Source organism: Euprymna scolopes, chromosome 13, assembly GCF_053919585.1.
Source record: "Euprymna scolopes isolate OS-2025 chromosome 13, ASM5391958v1, whole genome shotgun sequence".
In the NCBI taxonomy this organism is placed as follows: domain Eukaryota; kingdom Metazoa; phylum Mollusca; class Cephalopoda; order Sepiida; family Sepiolidae; genus Euprymna; species Euprymna scolopes.
In genome coordinates, this window is record NC_136494.1 from 3,063,062 (window position 1) to 3,076,669 (window position 13,608).

The following is a 13,608-nucleotide window of genomic DNA, read 5'->3' on the forward strand; positions in this document are numbered from 1 at the left end:
AGGGTTATTTATTAAATATGTTTACATTAAAACAGCGTTATTTATTAACATTTTTTACATTTAAACAGGGTTATTTATTTACATTTTTTACATTTAAACAGGGTTGTTTATTTAACATGTTCTTTTACAGTTAAACAGGGTTATTTATTAACATTTTTTACATTTAAACAGGGTTGTTTATTAACATTTTTTAACATTTAAACAGGGTTATTTTTTAACATTTTTTACATTTGAACAGGGTTGTTTATTAACATTTATTACATTTAAACAGGGTTATGTATTAAATATTTTTACATTTAAACAGCGTTATTTATATATATTTTTTACATTTAAACAGGGTTATTTATTCACATTTTTTACATTGAAACAGGGTTATTTATTAACATTTTTTACATTTAAACAGCGTTATTTATTAACATTTTTGTACATTTAAACAGGGTTGTTTATTAACATTTTATTGTCATTTGAACAGGGTTATTTATTAACATTTTTTACATTTAAACAGGGTTATTTATTAAATATTTTTACATTTAAACAGCGTTATTTATTAAATTGTTTTACATTTAAACAGGGTTATTTATTAACATTTTTTATATTTAAACAGGGTTATTTATTAACATTTTTTACATTTAAACAGCGTTATTTATTAAAAATTTTTACATTTAAACAGGGTTATTTATTAAATATTTTTACATTTAAACAGGGTTATTTATTAACATTTTTTATATTTAAACAGGGTTGTTTATTAACATTTTTTACATTTAAACAGGGTTATTTATTAACATTTTTTACATTTAAACAGGGTTATTTATTTACATTTTTTACATTGAAACAGAGTTGTTTATTAACATTTTTTACATTTAAACAGGGTTATTTATTAACATTTTTTACATTTAAACAGGGTTATTTATTAACATTTTTTACATTGAAACAGGGTTGTTTATTAACATTTTTTACATTTAAACAGGGTTATTTATTAACATTTTTTACATTTAAACAGGGTTATTTATTAACATTTTTTACATTTAAACAGGGTTGTTTATTAATATTTTTTACATTTAAACAGCGTTATTTATTAACATTTTTTACATTTAAACAGGGTTATTTATTAACATTTTTTACATTTAAACAGGGTTTTTTATTAACATTTTTACATCTAAACAGGGTTATTTATTAAATATTTTTACATTAAAACAGGGTTATTTATTAATATTTTTTACATTTAAACAGCGTTATTTATTAAAAATTTTTACATTTCAAAGGGGTTATTTATTTACATTTTTTACATTTAAACAGGGTTGTTTATTTACATTTTTCACATTAAAACAGGGTTGTTTATTACATTTTTTACATTTAAACAGCGTTATTTATTAACATTTTTTACATGTAAACAGGGTTATCTATTTACATTTTTTTAAATTTAAACAGGGTTGTTTATTAACATTTTTTTACATTTAAACAGGGTAATGTATTAAATATTTTTTAATTTAAATAGCGTTATTTATTAACATTTTTTACATTTAAACAGGGTTATTTATTAAATATTGTTACATTTAAACAGCGTTATTTATTAACATTTTTTTACATTTAAACAGGGTTATGTATTTACATTTTTTACATTTAAACAGGGTTGTTTATTTACATTTTTTACATTTAAACAGGGTTATTTATTAAATATTTTTACATTTAAACAGGGTTATTTATTAACATTTTTTACATTTAAACAGGGTTATTTATTAACATTTTTTACATTTAAACAGGGTTATTTATTAAATATTTTTACATTTAAACAGGGTTATTTATTAACATTTTTTACATTTAAACAGGGTTATTTATTAAATATTTTTACATTTAAACAGGGTTATTTATTAACATTTTTTACATTTAAACAGGGTTATTTATTTAACATTTTCTTTTACATTTAAACAAGGTAATTTATTTAACATTTTATACATTTAAGTAGGGTTATTTATTAAACATTTTTTACATTTAAACAGGGTTATTTATTAACATTTTGTTTGCATTTGAACAGGGTTTTTTATTAACATTTTTTTACATTTAAATAGGGTTATTTATTTTACATTAGTTTACATTTAAACATGGTTATTTATTTAACGTTTTTTCCATTTTAGCAGGGTTATTTATTAACATTACTTTTACATTTCAACAGGGTTATTCATTTAACATTTTTTTACATTTAAACAAGGTTATTTATTAACATTTTTTCAAATTTAAACAGGGTTATTTATGACATTTTTTCGTTTGCTTATTGTTTTTTCTCATCACGGTCGCTGTTTTATTTTTGCTTACGTGTTTCCGATTTTCAAAAGAAGTTTTAACATTTAAACAGCGTTATTTCGTTCGCTAATTTTTTTTTTCATTTTATTATTGTTTTTATTTACTCCATGGGCAACGCCGGGTACCCCCGCTAGTATAGTATGAATTAAAAGATTCTATTGTCGGAATTGGTTTCCCCGATATTTTTCTAGACAGAATTATTTCTAAAAAGACATTGGGTACTTACAGGAGGAAGCACGTGAAACTTGCCAACATTTTTGCGGAATTGTTTGGATTCGAACTGTGGACAACCAGATCGGCGGTCTTAGTCGTTAACAACTCAACTACTGTCGCCTCCGATTTTATTTAATAAGTTAATATTTAATAAGTTAATATTTAATAAGTTAATATTTAATAAGTTAATATTTCAATGTTAAGCAAAATGATTTATTAGATCAGTGTTTCCTAAGGTCGTCTCCATGGAACCCTGAGGCTTTTTGTTTGAGGCTGAGGGACTCCAGAAGCCCTTTTCTAAAAGAGGACCAAATAGAAAAATGAAATGGCTGCAAACATTTAATTGTTGATCTTTTTTTTACCGGAAAGAGATATGATCCATAACTACAGATGTAAAGAGTTTTAGGATGATTCATGCAAAAATAAGTTTTAAAAAAATAACAAAAATGCGACAGTTTTTGATTAAACAAAAATTGGTTGTAAACATGAAAATATAGTAAAATTACGAACAGTAACAATTAATAAACAAGTATAAGTTAAAATTTGAAATTAATGTTTTTCTTATTTATTTTAGAAAGTATCTTGTTAGTGCTTCGTGAAGAAACTTTGTTCTGCTTAGGGGTTCAATGGTGTCCTGAAGTTTGGCAAACTCTGCTTTAGATGAACTAGGTTGTGACATATACTATTACATAAAACTAGGTTGTGACATATACTATTACATAAAACTAGGTTGTGACATATACTATTACATAAAACTAGGTTGTGACATATACTATTACATAAAACTAGGTTGTGACATATACTATTACATAAAACTAGGTTGTGACATATACTATTACATAAAACTAGGTTGTGACATATACTATTACATAAAACTAGGTTGTGACATATACTATTACATAAAACTAGGTTGTGACATATACTATTACATAAATTTCTGCAAATACTCTCCCAATTTTAGTTATATAAAATCTTTACAGAGAAACTAGCGACTATTTCAAGTGACGATCAGACCAAATATTTGTTGGGCACCAGTTTGCAAGGTATTTATTTACCCCTCCCCAGTCAGAAATTCCACATAAGGGTCGGAAATGGGATTAAAACCTCCGCACCAGAGGAGGAGCACTCTGACCCTGCAAAAGATGGCTGGGCAACTCGGACGCTATTCCCCCGGAGAGACGCCTCAGTCGATTAAAAATTAATTAATCCTTTCTCAAAGTGTGGACCTCCTAGAACTGCACAGGACCAACCTCAATAGGGCAAAGATCATTACAAGTAATTTCTAATGATCCCGTTTTCTTTTTCTACTTACAAAGAAAATAGTTTTCTACAAAAAAAAAAGATGAGTTTGAAGATGGAAACTGCACCAGGCCTTATGGGAAGAGATGTCCGTCTATTTCGTCAGGTGTTTGTTTCACGAAATGGGGGGGTCATTCCAGTGACACAAATAACTCGCTTTTTGGTTATCAACTAAATAGCTCGCCTCCCCCCGCGTCTTTTATTCAATGATGCGAACGCTCTTTTTTATTTTTTTAATGACATCTCTGGTTTCTTTTTGATATTGGTGTTTTCGTTGCTCCTCAAGATTTAGGGGGTCCGACGAACGTTTCGGTAGCGTAAGAGAAGTTGATCGCCCTCACTCTCCTCATCTTGGATTCGCCACCCTGACCCGCAACCGACAACATGTGATGCGTTTTATCTCTGTTGACTTGTTTTTTCTTTGGATGGGAGGTGAGTTTTTGTTGTTTATATTTAAAAAGCCGACATTTAATAAGGTAAAACTGTAAATAAACACAAGACTTTTTCAAGTGTATCTCGTTACATACACAAACAAACACATGACCACGCACACGCACACACACACGCACACACAGTGGAACCTCGACTTTTAAACATAATTCGTTTTGAAAATCTGTGTGAAAATCGTATTGTTCGCAAAAGAGATTAATTCTAGATTTTTTATATATAAACTTTTTGTAAGTCTATTTACCGTTCTACTTAATAAAGCTTATTCATACCAAATTGTTGCATCAGCTGTTCATTAGAAAACTCAACACTTAAAATATATACATTAGCCAAAATGATTACTGGAATATATAAATTGACTAGACTACGCGTGTTCCGTTGGGTCAGTATATGTTCAAACTAGCTAGTAAGTATACAGAATTAATGTATAAGCGCGCAATAACTGAATGCACGCACGCGCTAAAACAAACGTGGCGACCAGTGAAAACAATGCGCAATTTCACGCGTATGACAAAAAACTCAATGCACGCGCGCACGAAAACAAACATGGTGACCAGTAAAAACAATACGGAATACATTGGATAATAACAATCTTATCATCAGTTCTCTTAGATTAAATAAAAATTCTTTTTTATAAGAGCGGAGTAATCCGTTGAATTTTTTTTTTTTTAAACGATAAGAAAAAATACAAGGAGGGAGTGTGGATTGTACAAGTACACCCTAGTTTTTTTGTGTGTGTATGTGCGTGTATGTCTGCGTGTGTGTATATGTGTGTATGTGTGCGTGTGTGTATGTGTGCGTGTGTGTATATGTGTGCGTGTGTGTATATGTGTGTATGTGTGCGTGTGTGCATGTGCGTGTATGTGTGTATGTGTGCGTGTATGTGTGCGTGTGTGTATGTGTGCGTGTGTGTATGTGTGTGCATGTGTGCGTGTGTGTATATGTGTGTATGTGTGCGTGTGTGTATATGTGTGTATGTGTGCGTGTGTGTATGTGCGTGTATATGTGCGTGTGTGTATGTGTGTATGTGTGTGTATGTGCGTATGTGCGTGTGACCTTAAAAATGTAAAGTATCCCTCACGCATACGTTTTGAAGCGTTTCTGCGTCTTTTTAAATGTTTGGAACTTATGAACCCACCCCACCCCACTCACCCCAATTTCTGCCCCAACCCCGCCACTAAACTTGAAAAAATGCTAACGATAACATGTCTCACTACGTAGCCAAGAGGTGGGGTTTCATTTTACGTTAAATTTATGTAGAAAAGTGATACCCCACTCTACAATGTTAAATTTTAATTATAAAAAGAAAACATTCAGTTTTTATATTTTCTTTAGAGGCCGATGAAACACGTATTAGCCAAAAAAAATAGTAGATTTTGGTTTCCTTTCAGGAGATAACATACGCTGGGTTAGGTCCTAACCTAAATATTGTTTTCAGAATATGTAAATTGATCAAGTAGTCTTTTTTTTTACATTAGAACAACATATTTGTTTTGTTTTTGTTTTGTTTGAATTGTTATTCAATTTTGCAATAAAAATTCATTCATGTGCTGTCCTTCCTGTTCGAAGACGACTTCCCGTTAACCATCATTCTCCACTTGTCACGGTCGCGACTGAGGGTCTGCCAGTTTCCAGTAGGGATCAACCTGTCCTTTAGATTTCGTTTGACGGTGTCACGAAACCTGGACTTGGGTCTGCCTATGCCTCGTACCCCATCCTCCAGTTGTGAAAACAGTATCTGTTTTGGTAGTCGGGAGTTCTCCATTCTGTTTACATTCCCGGCCCATCTCAGGTTTTTCCGGATGAGCAGGTCATACATGCTTGGGAGGTTGGCTTATGATAGGATCTCCCTCTTGCTGACAAAGTCATACCACTTGACATTTAAAATCTGCCAGAGGTGTCTCATCATATAGGTGTTGAGCTTGCGGGCTACCAGTTTGTACACTGGCCAAGTTTCTGCACCGTATAAGAGTGACGAGAGGACGATGGCGCGGTACACCAAGCATTTAGTTCTGAAAGTCAGGTCTTTATTTTGCCAGACCTTCTGTTTGAGTTTTCTATAGGATATGGCGGCGTTAGCCATTCTTGTAGAAATCTAAAAAAAAAAAAAAAAAAATACAAATAAGATCATCGTAAACACCAAATTTCGAACGCGAAAAACGTACAGTTCTTTTTTTTAATCAAGTTCTAGTTTTAATCACGCAGAACTTGGGCATAGAAAATAGCTTTTTAATATCACGTAAATTGATTATTTTTTAAATGTATTTCTTTCAAACAATCGTCTTATCGTTATTTGTTGTTAATTAACAAATCTCGCCAATATCGTCTGTATTTATTACGTGTTTGTACGAAACCTGACTCTTTAACAGGAAGGACGATTTAAACACTTTTGCCCGCGCGTGCATTCAATAATTGCACGTTTATACATTAATTCTGTATACTCACTATTCTATAGCTAGCTGTGACATCTATTGACCCAACGGGTCACGAGGAGTCTAGTATACAATATTTCAAATAACCCGCTTGTGTTTCATCCTTCTGGGATCACCAATGCAGGAAGTTACTATTGCTGCTGTTGCTGGGATTCGAACCCCATAACGAAGCCGCCTCTGTTTCCATTTGTAAGGACTATAACCCCAGGACCAGCATCAACCTTAACGATATTTAATTATAATTAAAAACTTATAAACGCATAAACTTTATTAAATGCCGACTTACAGTGATCAAGTGACAAGGAGGTCGCTATCTTGCACCTAGGAAAACTGACCGACTTTTCTTTTACAGACAGAGCTCATCTGTTAAGAAATGTGTTCAACTGTTAAGAAATGTGTTCAGCTATTAAGAAATACCAGCAATTATTTGTGCTAGAAATCGTAATGTAAGTATTTAGTTAGCTAATGAACAGCCAATTGTGACAATTTGATATAAAAATGCTTTCTTAGTAGAAGATAAATAGAAGTCAACAATTTATACTGTGAGTTGTGGAGAGTAATCACTTTATACATACATACATACATACATACATACATATATATATATATATATATATATATATATATATATATATATATAGTGAGTTATAAAATATATATGGCAATTAAGCTAGACAGAATATTAATGCAAAGAGTATATATATATATATATATATATATATATATATATATATATAAACACCCGTCTAGCTGAAACCCCTATTAATAATTTCCACCACTCTATCTGTGGCTAAACCTAAATGTAGATTCCATGAACAAAGCCTCTTTCTTAGAACTGCACACCTGTGGAACTCTCTTTCGTGTGTCTGCTTTCCCTCTGGTAACAATTTAGTGGTTTTCAAGTCCAACATAAACAAATTCTTGTTGAACCGATTACTAGGACATTATCCCATTGACTACTCTATACTCATTAACCTTTCTCCTCGAGTGTACTCCGGGATTTGATGTGGCGTCTCCTATATATATACCTGCAAAATCTCTGACCTTGGTGAGAGGGGAGAGGAAAACTTGCTAATATGATTTCAAATGATCTGAAATAATAGCAAAGGCAGACTTGATTCCAAACTTTCATTATTTTAAATTTCTTTAATTTTTTTTTTTTTAATATTTATATCGGATACATATCAATGATAAATATTTCCCATATGTTATATCTCCCCTCCTTGGTTTCATACATAACGTAAATTTCACAATGTATAAGGATTATTTGATAATGGAGATATTCATAATCATATTCTGTTTCCAAACAGAATATATATATATATATATATATATATATATATATATATATATATATATATATATATATATATATATATTATATTATATTATATTATATTATTGGTAGTATTATTTAAACAAAACCAAAATGTGTCAACCAAAGAATGCTCAATGTTTATACAGAGCAATATAAATATGTTGGATGTAACCAACATCAGGCCAAGAATATGGATATTCTTGGCCTGATGAGGTGATTTTCCCTGGCAGGGTGGTCACTGAAACATGTTTGCATATGTGTAGCCGTTAGTTATCACATCCAACATATATATATATATATATATATATATATATATATATATATATATATATATATATATATATATATATCATGATTTTATTGGTGGTACAAAACTTTATTAAGGCAATCATGAAGGGAAGACGTATTCCTTCGGAATTGATTTTATATTAAAAAAAAAAGACCGAAAAGAAAAGGAAAATGGAAACGACTAAAAATAAAAGTAGGGAAATAGGAAAAAAATTAAAACGAGTCAATTGACATGTTTCGCCCTCACTCATCTTTGCTCGGGCCCTATGTACTGTTCCTAACTTTATGTGCATATGTATATATGTATTAAAAAATTTGACTCATGTCCAGGTAACCTACATCTAAAATTTAAAGTTTTTAGACCCAAAATTGGCGTAGGAGTTTGGTAAAGTTTTCACATGTAAAATTGTTAAACTTTCACCCATTGACAACCAAATTTCTGGCCGAAAACCGATTTAAAAGATTTTCCCAAATCTTAATACCCTTTATGTTCAATGTTGAGTCCGTAGACTGAAAATTGACCGAGTCTGCAAAGGTTAACTCTTTTAACTTTGACCTCTTGGCAGTAACATTTATGCTCAAAACTTGATTAAAAAAACTTGCTGCAGGTTTGAATGCCCTTTATGTAAAATTTAAAATGTTTAGACCCAAAATTGGCTGAATAGTTTGCTAGAGACCGAAAAGTTCAAATCTTTTGAACTTTGACCTGTTGGCAGCCAAATTCCCGGCCAAAAACCGATATAAAGGCTTACCCTATGTTTGAATACCTTTTATGTGAAATTTCAAATGTTTAGATAATAAATTGGCTGAGTAAATTGGTAGAGACCGCACGGGTCAATTTTTTAAAAATTTGCCCCCAATTTTGACCTCTTAACATTTATTGTTTTGGGCTCAAATAATTTTAAAAAGTTTGATGCATGTCCAAGTAACCTACATCTAAAATTTCAAGTGTTTAGACCCAAAACTGGCGGAGGAGTTTGGTAGAGTTCTCAAATCGTTGAACTTTGACCCCAAAACCGATCACCGAAAACCGATCACATCGATTTTCCCAAATCTCCTATTATGACCCCTTAAAATTTATTGTTTGGGGCTCAACTCGAGTTATTAAGTTAGATCCATGTCCAAGGAATCTATATCTAAAATTTCAAGTGTTTAGACCCCAAATTGTCGGAGGAGTTTGGTAGAGTACTCAAATGTCAAATCGTTGAACTTTGACCCCTTAATCGCCAAATTTCTGGCCAAAAACCGATAACATCGTTTTTCCCAAATCTCAGTATCTTGTATATGAAATTTTGAGTCTGTAGACTGAAAATTGACAGAGTTATTGCGTAGGGAAATATACACACACAGACAAAGACAGACAGGCACTTTCACTTTTATATATATATATATATATATATATATATATATATATATATACTAGTTCCGAAAGGGCTGAGCCCATCTTTTGCAAATTTCACACAAATGTCACTTATATGTCTGGTAGTGTTCTTGGATATGTTTTGTACATAAGTAACGAAAATCGAAAAAGAAATAGCTTTTCTCTGTTATAGATAAAAAAGAATAATTTTAAAAGAAGAGCATTTTACGTTACACTGTCAAGGGAGATAATTAAAATTATAGCAAATCATTTCTTCTTAAAAAAAAAAGAAGAGATTAATTATAATCTGGAGATATACCTTATTGGTAGAGCATTCGACAACAGATTAAATGATCGCCTGTTCAAGCGCGGATGCACGTCACCATTTAATTTTAATTTTTCTCTTATTAATGAGTTCAATTTTCGATAAAACAAAATATACCATTTAAAATCGCTGCATATCATTTCTTCGTTTGCATATTTTAAAACTAAACGTTAATCAGAAGTGACCTTTTCAGGGCATTCATCGTCAAGCTCAAATATCAGCTGACGTGATATTGTAAAGAAATACAGACATAATTTGATGAACGACGTTAACATTATTATTTATTTTATTTATTTTTCGAATTAGTACACCCTGCAAATAATTCCTCGTAATATATAATATTCAATAGAGACTTGATTCTATGCTAATAAATACGCAATCTGCATGAATTAAAATATCATGTGTAAGCGTATTGTACAAACAATCGGGCAACGCCGGGCTGCTACCTAGTATATATATATATATATACATATATATATATATACATATATATATATGTGTGTGTGTGTGTGTGTGTGTGTGTGTGTGTGTGTGTGTGTGTGTGTGTGTGTGTGTGTGCACTGAACTTTAGGTCCAAACGAGTAAACCCGTGGGAGATTGTAACAATGGAACACTCGGCCAACAACAATTTTTGGAATTTCACTCGGCCGAAAACGAAATGCTCCGCTGAGCATAAAATAATCACTGATAGAAGATGACATTTCCAACACTTATGTTTCGTTCAATTATCATAAATTCATTTTTTTTTTCTACCACGTGTCAGCTGCCCCCCCCACCTTCCCTGGGCTCACTTGGGAGACCGTGATTTATTTTCGGCCTCGCTAATGATACTCTCTTCAACAAAGTCTTAATCAATGTTACAACCGCGTGAACTGCTACTTACAATGTACTTTCTTGACGGTCTGACATGAGACTTCTTCACGTAGGGAGGGACAGCCGGGAAGCGTACTCATGAAAAAGTTCTCAGCTTTGAAATAATCATTCTGATCAATGAGTTCAGACTACAATACGGTTTTAACACATTGCTCAATAAGTACTGGGCCTGAGATGGCACCAAAGGTCCATTTCTCTATCTTTCTTTTTTACACAGTGATCACCACTTATCAAGGCCCAGAAGCCACTCAGGGATAAGGGTTATTGCAAGTACATTACGTTAGTGTGGAGATTTGATGAAGTGTTTACTTAAGGGGGCGGTTCATTAGGAATTTGTTAACTTTGGACTTGAAGACATCCAGGTTGTAGTCCGGTGGGAAGCAGGCAGACGGAACAGAGTTCCACAGGCGTGCAGTTCTAAGAAAGAAGTTTTGTTCATGGAATCCACGTTTTGATTTAGGCACAGATAAAAAGTGGGGGAAATTTTTCACAGAGGATTCAGCTAGACGGGTGTTTTTCGTGAACGATTGGCGAGGGGGGGGACCAGAGATTGGAGTTCAGACGAGCACCTGCCATGGAAATAACGATAAAACAAGGATAGGCTCGCAACGTCTCTTCTGTGGGAGAGAGGTTTCATGGTAGAGAAAAGGGCATCCCACACTAAGCCACGATGTCTATTTTGTACTCTGTCAAGGCAGGATAGGCTGTTTTTAGTAGCTCCTGCCCAGATATAGCAGCAGTATTCCATCCTTGAACGTACTTGGCTTTTGTATAGATAGAGAATTGCATCAGTAGTGAGATATCTTCTGGAGCGATAGAAGGATCCCACCATCTTTCCAGCGACCTTGGCAACAGACTTGATGTACGTGTTCCATTTCAGATCAGGAGTAAAGGTCAAACCCAGAAGCTTATCAAAACACGGGGCCTCTCCCAGACGAGAGCCATCCATCCCAATTGATGCCAGATAGGGATCAGAGCGTTGATGATGTAAGGATAAGAGTTTGGTTTTAGATGCATTAAAGGTAACCAGCCACGTCTTCCTCCACTGAACCACGCGCTCGAGATCAGAGGAGAGAGAATCAGAGAGAACTTTGTCATTTACAGCCTTTGATGTGTTGCCGTAGATGGTCATATCATCAGCATAGATGCCAACGAATGATTTAAGCATGTGTTTAGGGAGGTCATTGATGTAGATCAGAAGGGACTCCAGCATTAATACTGCAAACCTCCGACTTTTATCCATCGACCACTACTCTTATGAGCCTATCGGAGAGAAATGATTTAATGATTGAGAAAACATTTCAAGTTATACCGTAGCTGGAAATCTTGTGAAGTAGACCCTTATGGCATAAGTTGTCGAAGGCCTTTGATATGTCAAGAGCAATTGCCCTAGAAAGGAAGCCTTTGTCAAGAGATTCACTAATCCTGTGAGATATAAACGTCAGCACATCTGCGGTAGATCTTGCAGAGCGAAAACCAATATATATATATATATATATATATATATATATATATATATATATATATATATATATATATATACATATCTTTGATTGTTGCAATTGGGTGTTGCTATTCCTTCTGATGATTGAAGGGCATAATAGATTCTCTGATTGATATAATAATTAAATGATTGATTTTGCGAAACGAAACAGATACTGCCAAGAATTATAAATGTCAACTGAACTAAAGGAATCAATTATAAGATGGTCAATATTATGAACTTTGGAATATAGCCTTTTGTCATTTATTCACTATATATATATATATATATATATATATATATCTGTGTGTGTGTTAGTTTTAGCCTGTAAAAATGGTTGCTAACAGGCTAAAATTGAAAAAAGAGACAATGTGTCCTATCAGGAGTAAGTCAAATAAAACTGTTACTCCTGCACATGTGAAAAAAATCACAGCTTAAAATCGCTTAATTTTTTAAACTTTTTTTATCAATCTGTTGAAAACTCAACCGGCCAAGATGCTGGAACGTTACGAAATAACTAAGGTGGATTGCTAAATATTATTCAAGTCAGTTTTCCTTAATAACATTTTAAATCATTGCTATATATATATTGGGTATAATATAATAATCAATAGAGAATTGGCTCTGTAATAATGAATACCACATTTGCAAGAATTAAATTATATAATTGATGTGGATTTTACGATCGAACAACACCAGGTGGCCTACTAGTATATATATAAAATAGTATATATATAAAATAATATATATATATAAAATAGTATATATATAAAATAGTGTATATATAAAATAATATATATATAAAATAGTATATATATAATAGTATATATATATAAAATAGTATATATATAAAATAGTATATATATAAAATAGTATATATATAAAATAATATATATATAAAATAATATATATAATAGTATATATATATAAAATAATATATATATAAAATAATATATATATAAGATAATATATATATAAAATAGTATATATATAATAGTATATATATATATATAATAATATATATATAAAATAATATATATATAAAATAATATATATATAAAATAGTATATATATAATAGTATATATATATAAAATAATATATATATAAAATAATATATATATGAAATAATATATATATAATGGTATATATATATATAAAATAATATATATATAAAATAATATATATATAAAATAATATATATAAGATAATATATATATAAAATAATATATATATAAAATAATATATATATAAAATAGTATATATATAAAATA